This window comes from Dendropsophus ebraccatus, chromosome 3 (assembly GCF_027789765.1).
Source record: "Dendropsophus ebraccatus isolate aDenEbr1 chromosome 3, aDenEbr1.pat, whole genome shotgun sequence".
Lineage (NCBI taxonomy): Eukaryota > Metazoa > Chordata > Amphibia > Anura > Hylidae > Dendropsophus > Dendropsophus ebraccatus.
The window spans coordinates 174,494,578-174,521,331 of NC_091456.1; the positions used below are offsets into that span (position 1 = coordinate 174,494,578).

At 43.6% G+C, this 26,754-nt stretch overlaps 1 protein-coding gene across 4 annotated transcripts in view; it reads right to left on the reverse strand.

The window, feature by feature from the left end:
* RAB27B (RAB27B, member RAS oncogene family) overlaps positions 1 to 26,754 on the reverse strand; it is a 156,669-nt gene that overhangs the window by 36,098 nt on the left and 93,817 nt on the right. The window contains exon 1 of one of the 4 annotated variants that reach the window (XM_069963168.1): positions 10,102 to 10,200. The exons of the other annotated variants lie outside the window; for them this stretch is intronic. The gene's annotated coding sequence lies outside the window, so the exon portion shown is untranslated. Of the gene's footprint in view, positions 1 to 10,101; positions 10,201 to 26,754 lie in introns of those variants that run through there. 4 annotated transcript variants of the gene reach the window in all.

Genomic DNA, 26,754 nt, shown 5'->3' on the forward strand with positions numbered 1-26,754 from the left:
ATTTTGAAGGGGTACAAAGGGGGCACTAATAGATACAGACATAAAGGAGGGCACTGTCAGATATTTTAAGTAAGTCTATGGATGCAACCACAGTCTGCTGAGCCCATGTATTTGGGAATAGAGATGTCAGGAAAGATCAGCGAATTTCATGGAAACAACACATATAAGGTATTAAGAACTATAAATGATAAAGTAGATATATGGATAAACCTTATACACTCCAAAGCGGATAGAGTCATGCTTGCCCAAACAATAATCCTGCCCAAGCTACTGTATATATTCTGTGCTACTCCAGTATGGATAGAGGAGAATATCTTTAAAAAAATAGAAGCAATGTTAAATAAACTTATTTGGGGGAGGAAGAGAGTAAGATTGCGACAAAAATTTCTTTGCCTGCCGAAAGGAGAGGGGGGAGTGGGGTTGCCGGACATGAGGCTGTACTTCCTAGCTGCGCAATTAAATTATTTAGGGAATAGGAGGGGAGTGGAATTGTATAAATATTTAGAGGGAAGGTTAGGTAGGGTTCACGACGGTATGATGGGGATGTTAGAAGTGGGAGTTTTAGAAGAGTTAGAATGGAGTAAGTATCCCGCGGTATCTATGCTAGTTAAGGTATGGAGGAATCTTAAAAAGCTATTGGGGGTCAAAAATGCGATAGATATTACACCCTTATGGAATAACAACAGATTGAGGGAAATATGTAAATTAGGAATACTTAAAAATCTTAAAAGAGCAGGGATTAGTAAAGTAAAAGACGCCTTCCGAGATGGGAAATTGAAAACTTGGCAGCATTTGAGGGATGAGTTTGGTCTGGAGGGGAAAGAATGGTACGAATACGAACAGCTGAAGCATGCCGTTGGGGATACTGAGAATGGAGAGTTGCTTATAGTGGGAACTACTCCGGAAATAATATCACTCCTAAGTAGAGGTATGGGTATTAAAAACGGAGTATCACGAATATATGGGAAATTAATGGATGAAAATCAGGGGAAGATGGAAATGGGATGTAGGGGGAAATGGGAGAAGGAATTAGGTAAAATGTCGGAGGGGCAATGGGAGAGTATATTAAAAAATGTTAAGAAAGTGTCGGTAAACCAAAATCACCAGATGGTGCAGCTTCATGTTCTGCACCGTTTGTACTACACTCCCTCTTTTCTGGTAAAAATAGGCAAAAGATCCACGGCCGACTGTGCAAGATGTGGGGAAGAGGTAGAAGATTGGCTGCACATCTTTTGGACATGTACGGCCCTGGGAAAATTCTGGCGGGAAATAATAAAGGCAGTAGAAGAAGAACTGGAATATAGAATAGTACCGTATCCAGCATTGATAATATTGGGAGATGATTCACAAATGGCGGGAATGGATAGGAAAAAAAAGGAAGTGTTGGGTAGGAGATTGTTTGTGGCAAGACTTATGATTGTACGGAGTTGGAATACAAATGAAATATTACGAGCAGAGACTTGGAATAATTTGGTAAAACAGTATGTTAAGTATGAAAAGGTATGGGAAAGAGGAAGAGAGTAGTGAAGAAGAAAGTAGGAGTGAAAATAGAAACACTGGTCTGGTCGGGTTTGAGTATTGGAGGTCCACCTGGGGAAGGGGGGGGGGGAGGGGAAGGGATAAGGGAGGAGGGGGGTATTGGAAAAGGGGGAAAACTGGATAACTTGTTTGTGTGTAAAACTTTTTTGTATTTATGGATGTGACAATAAAAAGTTTTTTGAATTAAAAAAAAAAAAACTTATACATGGAGACATTAGACATGGTCCCAGGTCTACAATAGTCTTATTTTGCTGCGAAATAACCTTATAATGCCAAGATAGGCTTCATGATGGCAATACCCAGTCTCAAAGTGTCACGCCATGGTCTTCAAATACACCATAGCCATATACTGCTCCAACATAGTCTAATAAGACCTCGTAACATTATAATACACGACATGGAGAGAGAGGAGCGAGGAGAGAGGAGCGAACCCAAAGTGCCCCCCCAAAACTCGGCCAGCACCACCGGCAGGGAAGGCTGCCCCCAAACAACACAAGTACAAACGTGGTATTGCGCTCACCAATGCTGCTGCAAACAGAATGAGAAAGACATAAGGTACTGACATGTGAGCAGGGCCGTTTTTACCACTAGGCACCCGTGGTCCGGTGCCTAGGGCAGCACCTTGCAGGGGGGCAGCACCAGGGAGCAGGGGGACAGAAAAAACTATTTTTTTTTGGTTTTATTTTTTTAGTTTCCCTCCTCCCATTCAGACTTGCCAGTAAATCTGGTGTCTTTTCCAGGGGGGTGGGAGGGTATGGTGTATTGGTCAGCTCTGGTATCGCCAATAAGTGCGTATAGATGGGGCGTCTTAAGGTTTAGTGCCTAGAGCAGCAGCAGCTGTTAATACAGCCCTGCATGTGAGCACAGGTATATCCTGACAATTTGGATCATGTGGGTCTTAAGGGGGAGTGCCAGCTGCTCAGAAAAGGGAGAACTGTAAAACACGACATGGAGAGAGGGAGGAGCGGCTGCACATCCCACATAGGGCTGACACTAGTGCCGCTAGGCCTATTTTAAAAACCGTCAGGATGTCGGTATATAATTTGATCAAACCATAATAGCCCCGTGTACCACGTGCCTCTGGGTATTGGTCCTGTGACAGTGGGGTTGCAGGGCCGTTCTATGGCCTCCCTTCCCTGGTTGTGCACGCCTTGCGGGGATGGCGGTGGCTGACTGACACGGTGATGAGTTAGTGTAGAGACCCATGTGAGCCAGGAGACCTGCACGCTGGTACATGGGGCAATATGGTTTGATCAAATTATATACCAACATCCTGGAGTTGGTTTTTAAATGTAGCTGAGAAGCATTAGTATCAGCCATAGGTGTGATGTGCAGCGCTATTTTCTGTTCTTGTACGTAACATTATAATAACCTGCTACATCATCCTAGATTCTTCTAACCTAGGAAGCACCAGGAGATTCTCCCCTTGCACATGTCACAGGGATAACTGCTGGGGCCCAGGTGGCCGATCGGAAGCTAAACCTTAATAATAGCCATGTCCAGACCCAGAGGACAAAGATAAACTGGTCCACTGGGACCCAGAGACACACAACTAGTCCGGCCGGCATCCTGCCAATCAATGTCTAATGCGGAGTCCTGTCCCTTTAACACAAGCCTGATGTAACCTTATCGACGTGCGCTTATTAGGTTTTTTTTCCACGAAGCACAGGGACAAATTTGTTCCAATTGTAACAGCAAATCGTAGTGTCTAGCAGTGTACGGAGAAGGAAATCACTCCAGTAATGAGTTGTATTCCCACACGTCTCATACAGATGAACATACTTATCTGGGGTGGAGCTACACGCTTCTCCGGGGACTAAAAGAAGCAATATTACCAGGCTCTGCTATGTAAATAGGTCAATGGTTATAAAAATACTAGGAGAGAATTCTTTTTAGGAAGCTGATGTATCATACGGCTTTATGTGTGTTCTTATAGGACCAGAAGATGCTCCAGAAGACCTAAAAATATAGTAGTGCGAAGGTGAAGCTCCACCTAGACACTGACATGCCAGGTAGACATCTCAAAGACATGGGCATAACTATACGTTAGCTATGGGGCCTGTGTGAACAATGTGGTGGGTTCTCTGGCGCTATTATTTATAGTTATTCTGCTGTTTCGGCTTTCTATCTATAGGTGGTGGTGGTGGTGGTGGTGATGGTGGTGGTGGGAGCTGGCCATCTCTTTTTGCTAGGTGAATTCTACTAATGCTGCTGATTGGAGACTAGAAAATAACATTCTTTGATAGAACACACAGTCTATTTATCTTTGCTTGCAAACACCACCAGTTAGAACACTTAGAGGGCTCTCCAGCTGTGGCAGAACTACTCATGTGGCAGAACTCCTTGCATGTTACGAGAGATGCAGGTTACGTCGGGAGTTGTAGTATTTCAACAATTAGAGTGACACAGGTTGGACAATACTGAGAATATTGATGACTATCCTGAGGCTTCCATTATTGGGGAGTGTCCACTAGTCCATGCCCACCAAGTGCAGTATACTCTAGACAACTCCTATGAGGCTTCCATCAATTGAAGGTCTATACTACTCAATGTCCACTGAGGGCAGCCTACTGCAAATAATTTCCATGAGGCTTCCATCATTGAGAGGTCGCCACTATTTCATGCCCAGCAATAGCAGTCAACTGTAAAGAACTGCTATGAGGCTTCCTTTATTTGGTCTGTACCAGTCTATACCCACCAAAGGAGGTCTATTCTAAACAACTTTTAATAGGAGGTCTCCACCATACTATGCCCACCAAAAACTATAAGGCTTCCATTATTTAGTGGTCTCCACCACCCTATTCGAACAACATCTGTAAGACTTCAATCATTTGATGGTCTCCACCACCCCATCCCAAACAACATCTGTGAAGTTTCCATCATTTGGTGATCTCCACCACCCCATACCCAACAATTTCTGTGGGGTTTTCATCATTTGGTGGTCTCCACCACCCCATACCCAGCAACATTGTAAAAATTCTAACATTTGGTGGTCTCTATCACCCCATACCCAACAATTTCCACAATTTCCAAGAGGTTTCCATCATTTAGTGGTCTCAACCCCCCCCCCCCCCCCCCAGCACCTTCCATGAGGCTTCCATCATTTAAAGGTCTCCATCACACCATGCCCATCAACAAGTTTCATATGGCTACCATCATTTGAAGGTCTCAGATCCACCATCCCTACCGACAACTTCAACCAGGCTTCCATCATTTGGAGGTCTCCACAACCTCATGCCCACCAAGGGCGGTTAATTCAAAACAACGTCCATGAGTTTTGAGGACTTCACAACAACAACTTAAATGTTTATAGAGATGTTTGATGTTATATTATTTTGGAACTTAAATTTTGCTACATAACGCTGCTATATGGTGTTCTTATAGCGCAGTGTAATGAACACATATATTCACTGCATGGCGCTGTGTGGGGACAATGTAGCACCATTATGTAGGCACTTATATGGCATAGTTATTTAGCACTATATGGCAAAATTATTAGCTCGAATTTTTTTTTTCCAAGCTCAAAAATAGAAGGGGAAAGAATTTATGGTCTATAATGGTCTATAAAGCCACTTTACTACTACTCCACACTACATTGCACAGATGGATGGAGTCACAGATGGAGTTTCCCTTTAAGCTCTGTATGATGTTCACAGCTGGGGTTGGGGGGGGGGGGTCATCTCATCCTGGACTATCACAATTCCCGCACTGGCTTGTCTGGTTTTTAAGACTGCAGACTACTTCAATGGACGCGGCTCATTCCCATAACACATACTGGCCCTTAAGCTGCTGGATAACAGTGGACAAACAAGAAAAATAATTAGGAATGAAAAATTCTGTTGCCGTGATTAAACGCCAGGGACGGCTGATCACTACAGCCAAAGGGCACCGTACCAATGTGTCAGCCTGTCTGCTGGTGCTGGAGAAAGCAATTAACGGGAATTGTAAGCAAGTGGGACTGTGCAGATCATTACGCTTCTGACCTTATAATGTAAGGACATTGCAAAAATCACAAAACCGATTGCACAGGATTATAAAGGGGACACTGTAATTATGGGGGGGCTTTAATGGTACCGTTAAATGGGGGCACAGCAATGTTGCTGGCAAACCATTGGTTGGGTTAAGAAGGGTACTGCAATGGCACTGCTAACAGTGGCACACCAATGGTGCAGCTAATGAGGGACTCTAGTGATGGTCTTAATGGGGGCACTCCAATGGCAGCATTACCGGGGCCATTGGCGTAGCTACCATGAAGGCAGGGAAGGCGACTGCTATGGGGCCCCTGCAGAAAGGGGGCCCGAGGAAGCCTGCTCTGCCTTCATGGTAGGTACTGACATCGGACCATTGTACCCCCAGGGGTCCAGAGAGGAAGAGGGACCCCCACTGCACTGTTCAGCCCCCTCACTGTAGTGCCGGGTGAGCAGGCTGAACAGAGGAGCAGGACCTGCCAGGTCCTGCATGGCACAGGAGAGGGATGAAGGACCTTATGGTCACATGACTCAAAGGTCCTCACTACTTCTATGTGAAGATCGGCCCGGACTACAGGAGGAGGAGGGGGAAGCCTGGGAGCTGAAAGTGCTGTGTATGTGTGTCAGTGAGTGTATATATGTATCTTTGGGTATATGTATATGTCAGTGTGTGTAAATGTATCTGTGTATATAGCTATATGTCAGTATGTGTATGTATCTGGGGCTATATGTGTGTGTATGTCAGCAATGTCTGTAGCACTGGTGTATATGTGTGTGTTTGTGTATGTCAGTTGTGTCTCAAGTGATTGACAGGTTTGCTCCCAAAGATGTTCTGCAGCAGCTTCTATTAATTTTGGGCTCTAATAAAAGAACCCACCATTAATATCTGCTGCATTTTCTTTTATTTCTGGTTGAGTATTTCTTATAACACTGAGATGATTTCCCTGTGTACAGTCTACTCATGGTGTATACATCAGCACTAGTGTAATCACATTACAGCGTATATATGTGTGTATGTCAGTGGCGTATCTGTATATATGTTAATGGTGCCTCTGTGTGTGTATATGTGCGTCATTGTCTGTGTTTGGCGGGGGGGGGGGGGGGGGTAGGGGAGCGTACAGGATTCATGGGGCCCTGTACAGTTTTTTGCTATGGGGCCCCATGAATCCTAGCTATGCCCCTGACCGGGGCATTTCTGTAGTGGTGCTAATGGGCGCTCTAATTGCGCAGATAAATTTCATTCTAATAGAAGCACCCAATGGGGGGGCTCTCCAATGTAACCATTAATAAGGGCCATTCCAATGGTGCAAGCAATGAAGGGGGCAATCCAATGGAGCTGGTAATGGGGATAACCACTGGAGCTGTTGATAGGGGCACTCCAAAAGCAGCCAATAATCTGCGGCACTCCAAGGTAGTTGTTAGTGAAGAGCACTCCAATAGTACCAATAGTGGGAGACAGAAAAGGGAGGCAGTCAAATACAGACATTAACGGGGGCATTCTAATGGTGCCAGTAATGGGGGGGGGGGTCACCAGTAATCATTAATAAGGACCATTCCAATGCTGCTAGTAATAGGGGGGGGGGCATCCAAAGGAGCTGGTAATGGGAGATAACCAATGCAGATGTTGATAGGGGCACTTCAATGAAGTCTTTAGTGATGGGCACTCTAATAGTTCCAATCACTGTAATGGTGCCGGTAATGGAGAGTAACCCGATAAAGACATTAATGTGGGGCACACCAATGAAGATGTTAATGGGCACACCTTGAAGCTGTTAAAGAGGTTATCAAGGTTAAGAAAAATATGGCCGCTTTCCTCCAGAAACAGCACCCCTCCTGTCCTCAGTTTGGGTGCGGTACTGCAACGTTCAACTGAAGTAAGTGGAGCTAAATTGTAATACCACACACGGCCTGAGGACAGGGGTGGCGCTGCTTTTGCAAGAAAGCAGTTTTGTTTTATACTAATTCTATATAACCCTTTTAACGGGGGGCACGCCAATAGAGCCATTAATTGCCAAGAATTATACCCAGCTTTACCTGCACCACATGTAGCTTCTGGTAGGCACGGGAACTGCGCTTACCCAGCAGGAGGAGAAACAGAGGGCACCAGCTCAGTACACCAATTACAGCGCCTTGCTGGTGCATTATTAATAGATGCTTATTGTCGGAATACCCCTTTCAGAAAACCCAGGGATAGTAAAAGAAGGCCTGCAATCACATGTAATCTGGATACTATGGACTGAAGTGTAGCTGGGGATGGGCTGAGAATGAATGGCACACAGCGCTGGAGGTGGAGAAACACCAACATCAAGCCTCTCTGCCTAAGGGTACGTTCACAGTGAGCAAATGTGGCCGAATTCCGCAGCGGGGCCCTCCCACAGAAAAACAGTGTCACATGGAGGCAGGCGGGATTCCGCGGTGGAGGGCTCTGCTGCAGAATTCCTCCCCATTTGCTGACTGTGAACATACCCTAAGGCCAGTTTGGGAAGAATTTCTAAATTTGTACTTTACAAAATATCTGAATGTTAGAATTTGGGGTTTATTTTTTAAGCAATAAAAAAAAAAAAAAAAAAATATATATATATATATATATATATATATATATATATATATATATATATATATATACACACACACACACACACACCATCTTTAATGGCTATATTAGCTTTCAATAATTTTGCTATCTGGAAACCATCAGAAAGCTGCTGTTAATGGATATGAGAGTTTAATTCATTCTTGTTGTGATTGGACTGTGGATGTGATTATTGATGACTTATTACTCAAATCAACTGGTGTTAGAAAGTTATATAGATTTGTAATTTACTTCTATTTAAAATTCCCAAGCCTTCCAGTACTTATCAGCTGCTGTATGTCCTGCAGGATGTGGTGTATTCTTTCCAGTCTGACACAGTACTCTATGTTGCCACCTCTGTCCATATCAGGAATTGTCCACAGCACACACATTTTCTATGGAGATTTGCTACTGCTCTGGACAGTTCCTGACATGGACAGAGGTGGCAGCAGAGAGCACTGTGTCAGACTGGAAAGAATACACCCCTTCCTGCAGGACATACAGAAGCTGATAAGTACTGGGAGACTTGAGAATTTTAAATAGAAGTATATTACAAAACTAATTGATTTGAAAGAAAAGGATTTGTACTTGGGTACCCCTTCAACACACAATGTATATAAAAAAAAATGTAATCAATTTAGGTACGAGGCCGCTGGGGGCTTTATGCGGGGCTCCTCCGTGACTGTTTGCAGGGGGTCGTCAGTTCTTGGCAGCAAGACCTAAGACTGTAAACTTATCTCCAACAGAATATAGCTCTGGGCAAGAATTGTAGACTGCTTCACCCGCCTCTACCAAACTTCTGCTAGGAATGTGGAAAGGAGTCACCCAGGGGTAAAAAAAAACTTATACAGAATAATAGCAATATAACCTGAAAAGCTGTATCTGAAAGACATGCGGAGTACTTCCTAAAGTCCACGGCTTATATGACAAGACAGGAGAACGGCTAACATATAGTTCTTCATGATCTTGGGAGGGCTTTTTAACTATTTGGAATAGCAGTCGACATCCTGCTTGTTGATGGTTTCCACATCACACATAATAGAAGCTATATATCTATAAGCAACTATATAAAAGACACTTCCTGATGCTGCTATAATAATAGAGTGGTTTACCTCACACATAGTTATGTATGCTCCTGGGAGGAGCTATGGGGTCAAATCCTTGTCGGGGGAAGGGGGGGGGGTCTATTCCCAAAATTGCTGGTTACCTGCAATACAGTAGTCATGGCTATGCACAGCCCTATTTACATCACTGGTGTCCATGTTTGTGACAGACTCCCCTCTGCACCACTATATACGTCAATAACAAATCTATAACAAATAGTGATGAGCGAATACTGTTCGATCGAATAGTAAGGTATTCGATTTATCGAATATTATCGAATAGTTCGCCGAATATTCGATAAATATTTGATAAGCGTTCAAATCCTCCTACTTCCGTTTTTTTCCTCCAAGTGGTCGAATAGATGTTTTTCAATAAACGAATTCTTGTTCCCATAGACTTTAATGGGATCGAATATCGGGGAGATATTCGAACGAATATCGAATATTCGAATATTTCACTATTCGCTCATTACTAATAACAAAGTTACCACCAGACTTTGTATACTATAATCAGGTTCCTGGCTGATAACAGGGAACAGCAGATTGCGTCCTGTCCCTTTAAAAGCACAAAAATACCACGTAAAATATAAAAATCTATGGCACCTTCCTGAATGATAACTGAGTATTGTAGGATCTAGTGTGAGGTGAGCCGGATTAAACATTAAAAGGCGCCTGGCAACCTTCCCTCGAAGTGTGTGACCACAGTGGGATCTCCGCTGACTTATCCAGGTGGGTTCTAACAGCTGGCGAGACGTGGGAACACATGTCATATGTTTTACCTGACACAAGACGGCGTGTATACACAGAGGCCTGAACTCCTCATACACTACACTAACTTTAGCTCCAGGTCAAGTTACAATATAGTAAATGCATAAAACGGTAACAAAACGGAAAAGGCATAAAAAGCTAAAAAACTTACAGCAGATCCAAGCCCGGTGTCCTTGCAGCTCTCCTGTCTATGTTTGCAGCACCCCGGTGGAGGCTTGGATGTGAGCAGTGTGTGTGTATGAGGAGAAGGCGTGCCTCACAATCTCCACACGGATATGAGGAACTCACCTCAGGCAAATCTTTCTTGTGACTCAACCACATTACAGCCCAAGTGCATACTCCGCAGTGACTCAAAGCCTACGCACCGACTCCATGTCCTTTATCCAGGGTACAGCTCGGGATTCGCAGAAAGGTTACTCCGTGCTGCGAGAAGGCATCTTACTACAGAGAGCCCCTCGAAGAGACATATGGGGAGATGTGCCCACACGAACGGGGAGGTAAAAATATCTCTCTGCAACCGAATATCAAGTGCTACACAGGAAAATACATTAACCGTGAAGACGCCGGAGGCACGTGTGTGAAGCGCAATATAATACTGGGTTCAGCTAGGAAAAAGTACTAAATAAATATATACATGCATATACAGTGGTGCCTTGGATTACGAGTATAATTCGTTCCAGTACTGCGCTTGTAATCCAAATCCACTCTTAATTTTCCCATAAGAAATCACTGATATGCAGACAATTAGTTCCACACCCCAAATATAGTGTTTTTTTTATGAATAACATGTAGAACAGATGAAACAAACAATGAGAAACAGCAGAATATGTGATATTATAAGTTATTGTACAGTACAGCAATCAGCATGTGGGGTATAATGTATAGTAAGGGCATAAACCTGATAACACAGCAGCAGTGTGTAGATACAGGATGGAACTGCAGATCCACATAATGCAGTAGTGTAGTACAACAGGGTAGACTAGAGAAGCAGGGCTGCTGTCAGAGGTCTGTGTGGTCACATGGTCCCTGTGTGGACAGCAATAGGGAGGGGGGTTGTTCAGCCTGCACCAATAAGGAAGTGAGAATCACAGAGCTGTGCAGGAGGACAGAGACAGAAATTTTATATTCAGCAGTGTGTATAGCTGAGTGTGAGTGCAGGCACATTATAGCAGCAGTGTGTATAGCTGAGTGTAAGTGCAGGCACATTATAGCAGCAGTGTGTATAGCTGAGTGTAAGTGCAGGCACATTATAGCAGGAATGGAGAGGATGGAAAACACAAGGGCTAAAAAGAGACTGCAGGGAGCATGAAGAAATGAGCAGGGCAGATGTGGGCACATAAATCCTGTCCCCTAATGTAAGCCCCAGCCTGAAGTGGATCTGCTATGATTTGAAAGGTGAGGGAGACTTTCTGGCTTTCTGGGTCAGAGTACAGCGGTGTAGACCACACTATGCAGACCATGCCCCTTTCCCACTCCCAATCCCACCCAGTAAAGGGAGCTCTTACACCAAAGCAATGTTCTTAAACCAAGTTAAATTTTGGAAAACTGTGAGCTCTTCTTGCAAAACGCTCTCAATCCAAGTTACTCTTAAACCAAGGTACTACTGTATACACATACAAAGAATTCCGCAGCACGACCTTTTATGTGAAAAAATTCCAAGTGTTTATTTCATATCAAGCAAAAAAAAAACATGCAACGTTTTTGTCTCTATACGAGACTATTTCTCAAGCTATATATGTACTAAAACACTAAAACAAAGACACAGAACCACCTAATGCCTTTTTTCCCCACTTGTGTTTTGGCATGGACACATTGGAGATATATGGAGACTGTCATTGTGTCCATACTCTGGGATCAATCACTAACTACTAACAACTGATGGGGTCTCAGCAGCCAGACCTCCAATAGTAACTTATGACTTAAAGGGGTATGCCGTAGAAAAAAAAAGCTTTTTTAAATCAACTGGTGTCATAAAGTTATAAAGATTTGTAAATTACCTCTATTTAAAAATCTCCAGTCTTCCAGTACTTATCAGCTGCTGTATGTCCTGCAGAATGTGGTGTTTTCTTTTCAGTCTGACACAGTGCTCTCTGCTGCCACCTCTGTCCATGTCAGGAACTGTCCAGAGCAGGAGAGGTTTTCTATGGGGATTTGCTACTGCTCTGGACAGTTCCTGACATGGACAGAGGTGGCAGCAGAGAGCACTGTGTCAGGCTGGAAAGAATACACCACTTCCTGCAGGACATACAGCAGCTGATAAGTACTGGAAGACTGGAGATTTGTAAATATAAGTAAATTACAAATGTATATAACTTTCTGAAACTAGTTGATCTGAAAGAAAAAGATTTTCGTCGAAGTACCCCTTTAAGATGGGAATACCCCTTTACTAATTTATATATATATATATATATATATATATATTGCTGCCTAAATACAACATAATAAACAGCCCATTTACCTTTGGGGAGCGTGGAGAGGTAATAATAGGCTGTTTATTATGCTGTACAGCAACATTTTAGAATTTTAAAGGGCTGGAGTACCCCTTTAAGGAGACAAAAAATGTACTGTGTTGAAGAATATAATCTTGTTTTTTTAGTGTGTTTTAAACAAAAGCATAAAATATGATAAAAGACACCGCACCGTTACAAAGCAACCCCAAAGAGTAAATGAGAAGGAGGAATATTCTCCACCTTGAATTCCCTATAACTCTATACTCTGATATTCCTGCTGAACCAAGACTATGGAGAAATCCGCCAGCACATGCAGAGCTATAAAGTGAGAAATGTTGTTCTGCAGTGTAAACAATGTCTGGCATTTACCCATCGACAAGTATCTGGTAGAAAAATCCGGCTACTTCGCCTTCAGCTAAATGAAAAAAAAAGCCTGAGGTGTAAAGCTGAGAAACAGGTCGGAGAGGAATTCTCAAAATGTAAGAGAGAAGGGCGCGGGCATCTGCAGGGAGTCCTGTATAATAACACCGTACAGTATAATATAATGGGGAGAGTGATATACAATAGGAGCACGCCTCCTGGAATAAAATCAGGACAGGTTTTACATCACAGCTGTTTCTGAAACAAGATTCCGTCACAGAATCAGAGATGAATGGTGCTGAAGCGTCACTCTAAGATGTGTAAATGAGTACTTAAAGGGGTACTCCAGCGGGGAAAAAAAATCAAATGGTGTCAGAAAGTTATACAGATTTGTAAATTACTTCTGTTTAGTCTTCCAGTACTTATCAGCTGCTGTATGTCCTGCATTCTTGCCAGCCTGACACAGTGCTCTCTGCTGCCACCTCTGTCCATGTCCAGAGCAGTAACAAATCCCCATAGAAAACCTTTGCAGCCGAGCCGCCACCTTCTCCATCCCCTCTAATCTTACTCCTCTTTACCTTCTGCCTGCTCTTTCTTCTAATTCCCTGAATCCCCCTCCACCGCTATGGAAGCACTTATCCGGACACCGCCTCAGGGAGCTGTTTCGGCAGCATGATCCACTTGGTGTCTCCAGTCTTTTGCCCTCTAAGCACTTTCAATCCCAACACATCCAGAACCTTTGTATTTCATATACTTCAACCACGAAGGGCCTGCGAGACATCAACTGGCTAGAAAGGCTAGTTTTATTACCCCAAAACCCTAAGAGGCCTCTTTCTAAGATATATGCCGGCCTTAACACCCCCCCCCCCCCCCCCCCAGGAGACCTTATACCAAGATGTCTTCAGGATTGGGAGCGGGAGTTGCAGACCTCCTTTACAGCCGCCCAGTCCCATTTTATTATGACCCACTCCCATGGCTTTTCCCTCTGTATTCGTATACAGGAATCCTCTTTCTAATTATTTTCCCACTGGTATAGGACCCCAGCTTTATTATTTGACCATGGCATCACTCCTGATGACCTATGTTGGCGGTGCCTTAGAGACAGAAGTACTATATCCCACATATGGTGGCATTGTCCACTTATCCGTCCCTTTTGGGATCGTATCATCTCACTGATTGCCCAACTACCCGGGCCCACGCCTGTGATTACTCCTGATCTGGTTCTATTATGGGACCCCTCCAAACACTTTACTCCCAGAAAGGATAACTTGATCACCCACCTTCTAGCGGCTGCCAAAATGATGATCCCCCTGTATTGGAGGTCAACTGACCCTTCCCCCCGTAGCTAGATGGATCGAGAAGGTCGAGGATGTTCGGGGTCTTGAGGAGGTCTGTAGCTGGCACTCCCTCTCACATGATAAGCACTTAACTCTTTGGCTCCCTTGGACAGCACTTTTACGTGAACACCTTAACCCAACTACTGCCCCTTAAAGCATTTTTTCCATGCACCCCGGACTATCCCAGCCCCCCCTCTCTCTCCTTGTCCTCCCCCCCGCCTTTCCCTGCCCCTCCCCTCCCATCTCCCTTTCGCCTTGCCTGTTTGATCACAAGCCCACTCCTCTTCACCAGGCCCGATTCGGCCGATTATCGTACTGTGTAATAAAGACAACGATCAGCCGATGATCGTTGATATAGGTTCTGACCTATAATTGTCGGGCGCTGACCGCGCACCGCTACGTGTAATAGCAGTGCGCGGCCAGGGACTGGCGATATACATTACCTGTCCAGGTTGCAGGGCTCCTCTTCCTCTGTACTTCTCCCCGGGTCCCGCACGCTCCAGCTTTAGAGTAGCCTGTCAGCTGACAGGCCGCTCAGCCAATCACTGGCCAGGACCGCCGTGGCCAGTGATTGGCTGAGTGGCCTGTCAGCTGACACAGGCCGCTCTGAAGCTGGAGTGCGCGGGACCCGGGGAGAAGCAGAGCGCAAGAGGAGCCCTGCAACCTGGACAGGTAATGTATAACGTTTAAACAAGGGCTGCAAGGACATTGGTAACGATGTCCCTGCAGCTCTTGTTAAACGATTATTGGGCCGTGTAATAGGCCTAGTAAACGAGCGCCGATCTAGCAGATCTGCGCTCGTTTACATTTATTATCGGGCCCCCATTGGCCCGTCTAATAGTACCCTTATTTTTACCTAATCTTGCCTGTATATGCATTGTTCACTGAGTACTCTGGAAATGTTTACGCCTGTGCCATGGGCCTAGTGGCCTCTTTTCCCTATCCTGTTGTGTTTTATGTTTATATGACAAAAACATTTGTTTCAATAAAAATAGATTTGACTAGAAAACCTCTTCTGCTCTGGACAGTTCCTGACATGGACAGAGGTGGCAGCAGAGAGCACTGTGTCAGACTAGAAAGACACCACTTCCTGCAGGACATACAGCAGCCGATAAGTACTGGAAGACTTCAGATTTTTAAGTAAAAGTTACAAATCTGTATAACATTCTGACAATTTTTGTTCCCTGCGGAGTCCCCCTTTAAGGCCACCATACATCTAATACCATTTTTCATCTGAAAGTTATCCCTCTGGGCTTCCTCATACACGTAAAAATTCGGCATGGTCAAACGTTCATGTGTTCCCATGGGGAAGGGAAGGGTAAACCACGGCTTAAAGTGTAACTGTCATTTAAATGTCATTTTTCAGACATCAAGAAGTATGAATAATACAAGCGATTTTAAGAATCTCTGTAGTAGGTTTTATTAAGTAAAAGAGTTTCCTTCTGTACTCAAAATGCTGTTTCCCAGCCTCCCCCCCCCCCCACCCCCTCACTTTAGAAGAAGCAGGATTTCTATGTTTATTATGCTTTATAGAGAGGGGAGGGGTCGTGGGGGAGAGCAAGCATGGAGAGGAGAAAAGCAGGGCTGTACAAAACATCCTGCAATCTTCTCTCATCAAGCTCCCAGACCTGCCCTGCACTGTGAAACCTTAAAATTTGTAATCCAACTTTATTAAAGTTAACCTAATTTTTTAAAAATGTTTCTATTGAGTGACATCAGTAAGGAGGAATCTGGCCTCTCTGCTGCCACCAATGGCTGTCAGGAACTGCAGGGCTGCTCAAGCCCTGGTGCTAATACAGGTACATATCTCTAGTGTTGCATACAATTCATCTCCTAATGTCTAATCTAATATATGTTAGCATTAGAATAGCCATTACACTTAGAAAAGATATCTGTTGTAGCGGTACAGTGCAGGCAGTTTACAGTTAACCCCACTTGCCCACAGCGCTCCTGACCCAGACAGCTTCCCCCTTGTATTAGAACACATATTAGGGGAGGCTCAGTATCACATGCAGCAGTGCTAGCAAAATATAACAAAACTTGGACATGGGCTTCTGCAGCCCTGCAGTTTCCATCACAGCCATTGGGGGCAGTAGAGAGCCATATGCTCCCACTGCCTTGCAAAAAAAAAAAATATATATATATATATATATATATATATATATATATATATATATATATATATATATATATTTTTTTTTTTTTTTTTTTTTTTTTTTTTATTTATTTATTTTAAATAACATTCCTTAAATAAAGTTATATCATTTTATTAAAGATATTAAAAATATATATTTGCCACAATACCCCTTTAAACAGCATGAGCAACTCTTGTCGGTCTGGCAAATTTTAGGACTCTCTGGACACTATTAGTAAATTATTTTGTTTCCAACAGGATTTCCCCTCTCCCAACTGTTACACACAGCAGCAGGGAGGATATTCACACAGCAGATGAGATTATGGAGAGTTGGGAGAGTAAACATGGAGGGCAGCTCACACAGTTTTTTTTTGTTTTTTTTCATGTTTATAACCTTTAAAGTTACAAAAATAGAATGCAACGAGAATTCTTACATGCAAAAAAGGAAACAGAATTTATAGGGCCCCATAATAAAAATTCCAAATGGGTTGCACACCCATGGGGACCTGCGACTAATTGGTGTGGTGAGTGCAGTTCAGGAATGGAGACCAGGGCATGAGTTGTCAGTTCACAACATGGACATTGGTGGCAGCAGACAGCAACATCTAAAGCAACTTTATTAGTGTGCTGTTTTAAAAAAAATAAATAAATAAAATAACATTTTTTACCTCCAGAATACCCCTTTAATTTTTATGATATGGCTGTTTAGGGGGCTCTGTTTTCTGATAAAATACATAATTCTCGCTGCTTACAACCACCACAAAGGGGAGTTACAGATGTGACGCAAGATGAACAGCTAAAAAGTTTTGCCATATATACATTGAAATGTTGTGGCTTGTGGCACTTTAAGGGTTTTGCTAACATATCATAATGACGTGCTGAATTTACATTTAAAGGGGTTATCCAGCGCTACAAAAACATGGCCACTTTTGCCCCGCTTATGTCAATGTCAGATTGGGTGGGGTTTGTTACTCTGTTGCATTGAAGTAAATAGAGCTTAATTGCAAACCACACCTCAACTAGAGACAAGAGTGTGACAAAAGTGGCCATGTTTTGTAGCGCTGGATAACCCCTTTAAAAACTTAAGTCCCTTGAAGATGCCTAGGTCTATACGAAGATTTTCCAGGTCCATGATGAATTATGTTAAATTAAACATTTCAAACACTGTATGAGAGATCTAAAATTACTTATCCCCCATGTGCCTGCTGTATTTTGATAACCTGTTGCCCTTGGCTACGACCCGGTTTTCAACAGTCAGTAAGGTGGTCGCACATGCTCAGTTCAACTGCAGTCTTCTGATCTGTTCCAATAGTATTGACAAGCTGGTCTTCACTATTCATATAAGTAACGGGGGTTGTTGGAAAATGTTCCATTGCATGGTAACAGCAGGGAAACAGTTCAGAGGGCAAACCAGAAAGTGATCAGATCCATGGGGGAGTAAAACAGTAAAGGGATGTAAGTTATTTTACATAAAAACAGCACATTTGTACTTTTTTTTTTACATAGATTGATGTGGTACATGTCTGATTTTACCAACTTCTTGGGACAACCCGTTTAAGGGACTTTGTGGATAGGTAAAGGAGGACACATTTATTATCTATATAAGGGTTCTTTAGAGTTAAAACAGAGCAAGCAACACTAACACTCAGTTTCTTCTCTGTTTTTTTTTTTAGCTGATTTATGCAGTTATGCTCTCACACAGTTTTTGGTTAATATTTTAGCCACTCACATTGCAAAAAATGTCTGAAAATACTGTGTGTGAACACAGATTAAATATATTCCCTTTTTTTATGTGTAGAATCGTCCATTAATTGTCTGTTTCTACAGCACCGCCTGTTGGTAACAAGTGGTACTGCAATATTAATTAAATTAAAATAGAATTAACTTACCTGCTGATATGCACCTATAGAGCACATGAGCGGAGGTTGACGGTAAGTTTCTTATCTTCATCCTCTGCTCAATTTCTGTGATATTAGGAGTTATGCTAATAAGTTGTTTTGGTGTACTCAGTATGATGTGGTCACCTAGCTTTCCAGCATCTTATACTCAGTGTGATGGAGGTCACCCAGCTTTCCCACCATCCTATACTCAATATAATAGAGGTGACTCAGCTTTCCAGCATCTTGAACTACCCTGTATGATGCCCATATGCTCCAATACATAACAGGGGTCGTCTTCATAACACAACATGGTATATGCAATATGTGTCTTATATGATGCCTCCAGTGGTGGTATTGTGAATTGCAAATGAAGTATTCTGGGTTCCAATTCTTAAAGCGACTCTGTACTCACAATTTGTCCCCCCCCAAACCACTTGTACCTTCGGATAGCTGCTTTTAATCCAAGATCTGTCCTGGGGTCCGGTCGGAAGGTGATGCAGTTATTGTCCTAAAAAACAACTTTTAAACTTGCAGCCCTGTGCCCAACGGCCGTGGCTTAGAGTATCTGTGCCCTAACTTTGAACCACCCCTCCGTCCCTCCTCCCCACCCACTTCATCATTAGGAATGCCACTGGAACATTTTCTCCATGCTGAACATTGCACAGGTGGCCTAGCGATCCAACCCATGTGCCATGCTGACACAGGTGGGGAATAGGAGACAATCTGCCTGGAGCATTCCTAATGATGAGGAGGGCGGGAGGAGGGACAGAGAGGGTGTGCCAGCCTAATGCATACACAATCTAAGCCCGGCCATTGGGCACGGGGCTGCCAGTTTAAAAGTTGTTTTTTAGGACAATAACTGCATCACCGGCCGAACGGACCCCAGGACAGATCTTGGATTAAAAGAGGCTATCCGAAGGTACAAGTGGTTTGGGGGGGGGGGGGGGGGGGTCACATTGTGGGGACAGAGTTGCTTTAAGGTCGCTGGGGGTCCTGGAGGTTGGACCCAATGCAATCACATTTCCCCTTTCCTGTTGATAGATAAATAATGCTATATATTGGACTATCCCTTTAATAAAATTTGTGGAAATGTAAGGGTGGACACATCTGTATGTCACTTGTCCTGTATTATGGAATTTTAGCAGGATTTCCCCTTTAATGTCAAGAATAGAGATGAGCGAGCCTGGAGCATGCTCGAGTCGATCCGAACTCGAACTTTCGGCATTTGATTAGCGGTGGCTGCTGAAGTTGGATAAAGCCCTAAGGCTATGTGGAAAACATGGATATAGTCATTGGCTGTATCCATGTTTTCCAGACAACCTTAGAGCTTTATCCAAGTTTAGCAGCCCCAGCTAATCAAATACCGAATGTTTGGGTTCGGATGGACTTGAACCCCGAACCCCGTTCACTCATCTCTAGTCAAGAACCCTACAAATCTCTGGACAAGCCTTACTTATGGCTATAAGCTCTTTTCACAGCGCTGCCATCTTCCATCTTCCAATAGAGTGTTCTCTCTGTTGCACTTGCCCTGGATACAGCCGTATATTACATGGGAGCCGTCCCTGCTGCAGTTATTGACCTGCCACTTTAGCACTTTCCTATATTCTAAAGCAGCGGCAATATATTCTTCTGAAATGGCGTGTGTTGTCATTACGGAGAGAAGAGATTTAACCTTGGCGTGCTGGAGGCTAATAGAAACAGCGGCACACAGTCGGGGGTAAAGCACTTACTAAATAAATATTTCAAGATTTAGTTAAAAGTTGGGAGAAGCGGCCTTGTAAATCTGGTTACACGTTACACTACTGGAGATGAGAAAATGGTACTGCTATACTCTACAGACTACAAGGACGTTTTTTCAGATGCATCAAGGCATTCATGGTCGAAATAGCTATGGTGCTCCCAATACAGAACAGACCATAGTGCCCTATAACATAGGTACTTACAGTGCAACTATACCACAGAGTGCTCCCATAACAGACCATAGTGCCCTATAACATAGGTGTGTACAGTGCCCCTATACCATAGAGTGCTCCCAATACAGAACAGACCATTGTGCCCTATAACATAAGTACTTACAGTGGATTATACCATTGAGTGCTCCCATAACAGAAGACCATGGTGCCCTATAACATAGGTACTTACAGTGTCCGTATACCATAGAGTGCTCCCATAACAGACCATTGTGCCCTATAAACTCTATAACATAGGTACTTACAGTGCCCCTATACCATAGAGTGCTCCCATAACAGAACAGACCATTGTGCCCTATAACATAGGTACTTACAGTGGACTATACCATTGAGAGCTCCCATAACAGAAGACCATGGTGCCCTATGACATAGGTACTTACAATCGCCCTATACCATAGAGTGCTCCTATAACAGAAAAGATCATAGTTCCCTATAACATAGGTACTTACAGTGTCCCTATACCATAGAGTGCTCCCATAACAGAGCTGGCCATGGAGCGCCATAGTAGAACAGACCAGTGTTTTCCCCCTCCCATGCCTATCCTGGTTGATTGTCATCTTCCAGTTTCCAAATAACACACCTGCCCATAATTTATCTGCACAGGACAGGTGGAGACAGGACTCATCACTAGAGATGAGCAAACAAAATCTTACGAACTGAGATTTGTTCCAAACTTTGCAAAAAGTTCGGTTAGGTATTGTTCCAAACTTTTTGTAAAGTTCAAAATGAGTTTGTGAAAATGGCAGCCGCACACTTTTATACACTTTTATGCTGATCATAGCTGTTTCAAGGGATTGGCTGAGCAGGCTATCACTCGCATCTCGAGAGTGACAGCACGCAGCACTGTCCCGTCTAAGGGTTTTTCGGAGAATAACGATCTCAAACGACCGCTATGATGAACGATCTTAATCGTTCACCCTATTACACAGGACGATGATTGTTACTTATGGGCGTTCTTGCGCTCGTCCTTTCCTGGCTGACAGACTAGGGAAAGAGCGAACGACGCGCTATTACACTGAACGATGTACGAACGATTAACGATAAAAATAGGTCCAGATTCTATCAAACAATCAACGATTTCTCATTGGTCATTTAATCGTTGCCCGCTTTTACACGTAACGATTATCCTTCAAATCTGAATGATGTAATGATTTTTTGTATGATAATTTTCCCGGGTAATAGGGCCCTAAACCGGTGATTGGCTGAGCAGGGTGGAGTGGGCTGCGGGGGAAACCGGATACTGGAGAAGAACCCCAGGGGAGTGCAGACAGGCAAGTACTGGTGAGCAAACTTTGTGGACCGCACTAAAACAGCCAATCATCTGCAATCGTTTAGCTGTTTTTGTACGGTTCGTTTTAGGTTCGGTTCTGATTAACCTGAACCTTGCTTCACAGTTCGATGGACCCTGCTGAACCGAACCTCATCTCAATTCCGCACCCTAAATCATCAACATGATCAGGATTAGGAGGAGCTGATCAGATTAATATACAGTTTAAAGATTCAGTAGCATTAATACAGGATTTTTTTCATTTAACCCCGTCCCGCATCAGTACATAAAACTGTACGTCCTGATGCAGGCTGGGGTGTTCAGAGAGAAGACGCACGGCGACCGCGCTCTGAACCGCTGCGATTCCAGGTGCTATGTGCAGCCCGTGACCGCAACTATAAGTAGGCGCAGTTCGATCACCACGCCCACAAATTATACATTTAAATGCAGCTGTCAAAACTGACAGCTGCATTTAAATGTATTGTTTTTCCCTTTCCCTGGTGTCTAGTGGGGGGATCTCCCCTCCGCGATGCGATTGCAAAGGGGAGATCCCTTCTGCTTACCAAACCAGGGCTCAGTGTCGCACTGACGCTGATCCCGGCTCGGCAATCCATCTATCTGGTCTGCTGCAGATCAGAGTAATACAGCAATGATCTAATCGATCATTGCTGTATAAAGTATACTGAAGTGATCCCTATGGGAGATCACTGAAGTGATAATAAAAGTCCCCCAGTGGGACTAAAAGTAAAAAGTGTACAGTAAAAAAAAAGTGTTTTTATTAAATCCCCCCCCCCTTTCCCATCTTATAAATAAAAATAAACAAACATACATATTTGGTATTGCTGCGTGCATAATCTCCCAAACTATTAAGTTATCACATTCCTGATCTCGCACGGTAAATGGTGTAAGCGCAAAAACCCACCAAAGTGCAAAATTGAACATTTTGTAATTAAAATTGTAATTAAAAGTGATCAAAAAGTTGCATATAAACAAGCAAGGTACCGATAGAAAGTACAGATCATGGTGCAAAAAATTACAATTCACATAGCCCCATAGACCATAGGATAAAAGTGTTATAAGGCTGGGAATAGAGCAATTTTAAACACATTATGTTTTTTTAAAAAAAAAGGTTTTAATTTTTCAAAAGCTGTCAGATAAAAGAAAAGTCATTTAAGTTACATATCGTTGTAGTCAGGAACATATATAACATGTCAGTTTTATCATAGGGTGAATGGCGTAAACACAAAACCCTCCGAAATGAAAACAAAATCCTTTTTTTTTTTAAATTTCACCACGCATATATATTTTTTTCCTGATTTCACAGCATACTTTATGGAAAAATTAAGTCTGTCATTGTAAAGTACAATTAGTGGTGCGGAAAATAAGGGCTCATGTGGGTCTGTAGGTGAAAAAATGCAAGCGCTATGGAGGAAAAAACGAAACCACAAAAACGGAAATTAGTCCTGAAGGGGTTTAACCTCTGATTAAGAGTCTAGTGGGTGGTCCTTCCTAACAACTACCTGTGTGAGTCACCTTATAGGACCGCCCACTGGACTCCTAAGCCCAGAATAACCAAAAATTTGAATTAATAGATAACCAGTTATAATGAATGTATTCCTATAATGTCCTATATGTCTATCTGCCCAGTCTATTCTGCTCTATTACTCGTTGCCTGCAGACTATAATACATTTCCAACCTGACAGGTTCCCCTTTAACTAATGAAGCTATTTACAACCCCATACATCATGTATACATAATTTTCATGTCATTACAGGACTAGCTCTTTACACTGAGCAGTAGTAATGAATGCTGCCCTGATACGCGGCTCTGCTAAGTGCTGCGTACATAACGGCGGATTTTGTGCATTTTATCATTATTAGTGAGGCCCAAGAAAACCTGTCACTCCACATTAGTCTAAATAGCGGCTGACATGTCTTATCTGGCCGGTTAGCACTCCGTTCTCCGGGGGGAGGGGGTGGGGAGGATTAAGGCAAGCTAGAAGAGAAGTGGACAAATGAAATGTAATTTTACTTTGGGATTTGCTCCTCCATCATCAGTGAGACGGACGGGCGACACATTCCTGACTAATGAGCGGAGATTTTAATTGGAAATTGTCAGAGGTTTTACAGCCGACTCTGAGTACTAGGAATATATCCCATGGCTTTAGGAGGCATGGGTCTGAATTCATTCCATGGTACCATGTAAGTAAAAAGATTTAAATATATTACAAGGGGGCAGGATATGTGTCGGATTATCAGATGGTTATGGAACAGGAAAAAAATAATTAATGTAAGGTAAAAATTTGTTCATTTTAAAGGGTTTTCTGACGGGGGGGGGGGGGTTAAACTGGTGTCAAAGTTATACAGATTTTTAAATTACTTTCATTTAAAAATCACGTCTTCCTGTACTTATCAGCTGCCGTATGTCCTACAGGAAGTGGTGTATTCTTTCCAGTCTGACACAGTGCTCTCTGCTGCCACCTCCAGGCTCGGACTGGAGGTGGCAGGGGAGCAGATGGGCCCTACCCTTTGGTGGGCCGCCAAACAGGAAGTGGGCCTCCCTGTCTGGCAGCTCCAGGATGACATATAATCATCCAACACTGCTGCACATGCCTTTCACCTGGACACTTACTGCCTCTATCTAGTAACCTGGAGGTTTCATCATATTATATAGAGGCAGGGAGTGACAGGGATGACAAGCAGCATGTAGTGTGCAGATTTGGAGCAGCCCCTCTCCTCTCCCCTGGGACCCTCTGCCACCTCCTCCTCTCAGGCTGCCTCTATCTGCTCTATGTTCTGCTGCTGGCAGTCAGCATGCAGTGGCGTAGCTACCATAAAGGCAGGGTAGGCAGTTGCTACAGGGCCGTGCAGGACGGTGTCCAGGAGGAGAAGATAAGAGCCTACTGTGTCCTTCTGCTTAACCCCTTATGTACTGCAGTGTGTAAGTTACCCAATGTTTACTTACATGCTGCAACACAAAAAAGGGTTAACAGGCAGAAGACAAAAAAAAAACTTTGCTTCCCTGCTTTGATAACCCCTGACCTCTGTTCTTAGTGCCTGCTGTGCAGAGGTCAGGGGTTATCAGTGCACCAGCAGTAGAGCAAAGATTTCCTTGTCTTCTGAACATTGTCACTTAAGGCCCTATTCCTTACAGTTTTTTTGCTATGGGGTCGTGAATCCTAGCTATGCCCCTGGGAGGAAGGGCTGACTGCAAAGCATTATAGGGAAGCTTGATGTCCTGTGTTTTCAGTCATCATCATCATCATGAACTGTACAGACAAAGTGACAAGAGACAGTCTGATTTGCCCATAGCAACCAATCACAGCTCACCTTTCATATCTTAACAAGCTCTTATAAAATTAAAGCTGAGCTGGTTGCTATGGGCAAGTAAGACTGTCTAAGTTGCGCATAGCAACCAATCACAGTTCAGCTTTTATTTTACCAGAGTAATTTGAGAAATGAAAGCTGAGCTGTGATTGGTTACTATGGGTCACATCAAACCATATTATTTAGTGTCCTTAGTGTGGCCTAACCATAGGCTGTTTGCTTGGTCACAAGTATGTTTAATGACCTCTGCAGTAAGGCGCATCGCCAGTCATTAATGGGTTAATGCTTCAGATGTGTTTACCAGCTGTAACCATGGCAACCGCACACTGTGATGACAAGCGCTTATGTCATAAAGAAGGTTCCATAAAGCAATGCACCGCGCCCTGATCAGTGCCATCTTGGATGTGCCAGAGGACCTTGAGCTGGACTACTTTACTGCCCCCTACCCTTGATGTAATTTGGAGGTTCTAGCAGGGGAAAGGGGTAGTCTGCTTTAGACTACCCCTTCATCAAGTCTCCACCTTCTTAAGAAGTGGACCTGGAACTGTGAAGAGGAGATACAGCCGCCTAGCCATAAGGTGACAGATATTGCAGCCAAATCTCTCTCACATCCAGTTTGTTATATTTATAGTATGGTATTACCCTCTAAGCCCAGGGGAGGGGCAATTCTCCAGCCATGGCTCCCTCGAGGTTTCCCCCACAGGGGGTTTTTCCTCGCCTGAGTGCTGGAGGGTGACTCTTCGTAAGTCGAGGGTCTGCCATTTTCAGTGTCATGTGATTTTAAATAAAATTGGCACCCTTTGACACCTGATTACAATGTGTTGTGTCTTTATTTTGCGTTCTTTGGTTTATCTTATTATGCTTGTGAGTTGGGGATCCAGCACATATTGCAGAGTCATAAAGCTGGACATCTGCCTGCTACACAGATCTATCACCTGCACAATGCGCAGAAGTAGGATGGAGCAGTGGATAGAAGAACTCCTGCATGTATGTGCATATCCCTGGATTAAAGAGGCACTCAAATCTTGAAGAAAAAACATGCATCGCAAGTATCATATTTACATCTGCAAGGTTTTCTCAAGAGGCAAAGTCACACTAATAGCAACATGGACGCCACCATAAATATACATCATATATATGTTGCAGGGAAATGATAAAATCCCTAAGGATTTGATGTATGTATCGTGCATGTGTGCGCGTACTATGTAAGCATATTGGTAATGTGCATTTCTTTTTATCTGTGTATAGTGGAGAGTTATCAAACATGGTGTAAAGTTAAACTGTCTCAGTTGCCCCTAGCAACCAATCAGATTCCACCTTTCATTTTCCAAAGAGCCTGTGAGGAATGAAAGGTGGAATCTGATTGGTTGCTAGGGGCAACTGAGCCAGTTTCCCTTTACACCATGTTTGATAAATCTCCCCCATGTGTCTTCTTGACCAAACAGCATTTAACAGTTTCAGCAGTTTAAAACATGAATTACAGCTGACAGATTCCCTAAAGGGGAAGTCTTGTGAAATTAACAAATGACAGGAAGGCAGGTGTGTGTGAAGATAATAAAGAAAGTATACTTACCAGTCCCCGTGCCCTGTAATGCTGCTCTCGGTTCTCTCTCACAGCTGCCAGAAGTAATTTTCGCCAGGGTTCGGTGAACATCTCAGCCCTGGCCCCTCCAGCTGCAATGTCACGGAGCGGCTGATGGATTGCCTGCTCAGCCAGTCAGTGACTGCAGCGGTGTCCCATCCCACTCAATGATTGGCTGATGTGGGTGATCCAGCGGCCGATTGTGTAACGTTGCAGCTGGAGGAGCTGCAGGAGGTCGGCGTTTGTCGGATATTGTTAAAGAAGCGCTATGAGGGCATGGGGAAAGGTAAGTATACTTTCGTTATTATGTTCCTGCACCCCCCTGGCTGCCTCAGATTTGTTAGTTTCATGACACTTCTATTTTCAAGAAAATTAAGTAGCACAGTAAGCTGTTTGCATAGAGTGACTGACAAGTTACTAGCAGTGAGCTAGCATCGCTGGTCACATCCACAGCTCTGTGCAAAGTCGCTATAGTAATGTGAAAAGTTTGACGCTGG